Below are 3,364 nucleotides of genomic sequence, written 5' to 3' on the forward strand. Positions count from 1 at the left end.
CAGGCAAAAATTAGAGACAATAAACAGAAAAAATTCATCCTGGTAGATTGAAAACCTGAAAGGGCAATCTAGGCAAAAATTAGGGATTTATGACAAAGTAACTGCATCAGTCTGTACTTCGTCACTTGAAGAGTCTGTACTTCATCAAAGGATCTTCGATCAAATCATCGCCAATCTGAAGCAACAAGCACAGTTGGAACTCAAAGTTGTTAGGGGGAATAGTGGTTATTGCTTTCAATGTAGCCTTTTCCGCATAAATTACCATTTCCAACTTTTGTAAATACTCCATGGAATCACGCCTTTAGCTGATTTCCATCCTATTAAATAAATTTGAGCCTTGTGCCCACTTGTTTGCAATCTCTAATTTCTTTTAGCTTGCAAAATGACGCTTTAATTGTGTTATTCACTTTTGAAACAAAAAAGAAAAATAAGTTTTAAATGAATTTACTTCACTTTTCTTTTTCAAAATAAAAGCGAAATTTTCCTTTGAGTTGTGAACAACGGAAGGAACATCAGCAGTCGTCTCCATAGGATGAACAAAAGGATTCTCCCTGAAAAATTGTTGAGACAACGGTATTCTTGTCCCAGAAAAGAATTCTTGAAGCAATTATCCCTCGAGGTAAAGAAGCTCTTCTATCCCCATTGAAGAAGCTCTTTTATCCCCAGTGACGAAGATTTTCCATTTCCAGTGAAGAGGTTCTTCCATCTCAATAAGAAAAGATGCTCATCTTCCCCAGAGAAGTTTAAAGCACGCAACACCATTCATCACCTGTGTTATCTACACCATGTTGAAGAACATTTGCCAAGTATCTGGTTGTATTGCGACATTGGTCCTTCTCCAGTACATACTTCTTTGTCTTTCAGTATTGTCAGTATGCATGTTACATTCATGACATTCATCATTCATACATATTTGCATCATTGCATTTTTCAATGTCTGCTTAAAATCATTTGTTCAGGATATATCTATCCCAAAAAAAAAGGAAAAAAAAAAGAAAAAAAAGAAAAGCAAAAAAAGAAGGAAACAAGTATGGGCGTGTCATCTCTCCAGTAGGTTGTCACCCATAAGCAGAAATAACATCCTTTCTTTCTCCAGTTCCCCACTGAGATCATTCCTCGTGGAAGAAGGTTGCTTTAGTTTCTCCTCTCAAAACAAAGGAGAAAATCCCCAGTTGAGTTCATTCCTCATGGGTACAAAGTCTTGTTTGACTGTCTCTTTCCAATTCATTCTTGGTTAGAACCTTGTCTTTACCAGAGATTCAAATTCCGATTCCCCAAATAGAGTCGTGAAAAAATAGACAATAAGCAATAGCCTCGTCATCTGAGCAGCTTATGTCTCTTTCAAAAGTTTTGTCCTCTCTAGGAAATCAATCGTGAAGACCATTTGACAATCAGGGCCTTATTACTGTTCACAAGGCTGAATAACCAGTAATTCCCCTATCAAAGTCTCCAGGATCATTTTATCACTCGGCTGATAATTGATCATGTCTTCAAAGCCACTATCACGAGGCTGGTAGTCGGTAACCTTTTGTTCTGGTTATAATATTTAACATGTCTATCACAAGGCTGATAGTCGGTAATATTAACCAAACCTTGAAACTCTTTTACCTTGTCAAGTCTATCACAATGCTGATAGTCGGTAACACAGTTTCATACCTTTCACCTTCGCATTATTAAACAAGTCTATCCCCATGCTGATAGTCGGTAATGTCGACAGGTAAGCTTTTCTTACAAAGCTATCATTCCCCGGTGAAGCATACACTTGCCTTCCCGAAAAGAAAAAAACGGATTCTCTTCCTAAAACGGATTGAGACATCCTTCCCAACCTCTTTTCCCCAGCGGAGTCAGTTTTGATATTCCCTCGGTAAAGATATCCTTGCATCATCCGCAATTTTGGTATCTTAGGTCCAAAATTTGCGTCTTCTGATATTTAAGTCTCTTCCACCCTATCAAAACGAAGATTTTCAATCTTCATGTCTCAGGTTGAAGAAACTTAAATAGGGCATCTGTCATACCCCAATTTTTGACCTAAGATACCACCTCATATCATTTGCATATGCATCATTTGCATCTCTAACAAATTGCATAGTTTGTGTTTGCTACTTGTGACTCAGCAGGATTTAATCAAGAAATCACTCATCAGTACAAGCAACAATCAACTAGGGTTTTGTTCTCCCTTCATCTCAAATGAATCATCTTCATCAATAATCAACATTTGGTCCTCAGAGATTCATTTCAGCAAGCTCAAAGGCTCTGAATCGACCAAACTAGGGTTTTGACTGAAGACAGTATACTCCTGACTTTTGCTCAGGATTTGATCTAATGACTTGGGACATGACCTCAGGACCCCAAGTATATCATTTTGACCTAATCCATTGGCTCAAGACATCTCCTACACAAGGATTGATCAACAGTGAAATTTCAAATCATCAGATTAGGGTTTTGAACTATCAGGGACTGAAATCAGGGATCACATTTGGGAAACCCTAAAAATCCCCAGGAAGTCAATCAAAGGTTTCAATCATCCTCAAATAATCCCTATGACAATATCCCATGGAAATTGCATCTCAATTCAAGGTCCACAGTCATCAATTTCATCAGGTCGACAATTAGGGTTTTGACCTAATTCACTGAATAACTGACTTTTTAATCAGGACATGGTGCCACAACTCAAACCATGGCTCAATATCCTTTAATGCTTCAATATGATCCATTCATACCATTCATTTGGTGAGGATAGCCTGTTTCATTTGAAATCTCCAGAAACGCGATTCGTCTGAAAAAGTCAACTGTACAAGATCACCATTGACTTTTGGGGAATTTTGGTCAACCATGACTTTTGAAGTTTTAAATCATCAATATGTGATATATGAAGTCATTTGATCAAGAAAAATCAAGAAAATCAATCAAGAATCAAAAAGTCAAAAGTTTGACTTTCCATACTTAGAAAAATTTCTAAGTGTTTTTCATGGTTTTTTCCAAACTTTGAAAGGGAATTTCTCAAAATTTCACCTACAAACTGAAAAAAACTTCCAACATGAAAGTTGTATATTTTGATCCAATGAACAACTTTGTCACATATAATTTTTTTCCATAAGATCAACCATTTAAGAGATATGGGGCTTCAAAGTTGGCATCTTTTGAAAAATTCACTTAAAACTTCATTTTTCTCAAAGTTCATGGATCTTTTTCACCCACTTCCTTAAGGATCTTGAAGAAACTTTCAACTAGGGTTTTGAAGTGTGTAACATGAGCTTTCCAAAATGTCCAAGAGCATGAAAAAATTTGAAGTGTAGCTATGGTTTTGAATTTTGCCATTAGTGAACTTTTCACTTGAAATTTCAAGTCATTTTGCCAAAGTTAT

This window comes from Vicia villosa, unplaced genomic scaffold (assembly GCF_029867415.1).
Source record: "Vicia villosa cultivar HV-30 ecotype Madison, WI unplaced genomic scaffold, Vvil1.0 ctg.001654F_1_1_3, whole genome shotgun sequence".
NCBI lineage: Eukaryota > Viridiplantae > Streptophyta > Magnoliopsida > Fabales > Fabaceae > Vicia > Vicia villosa.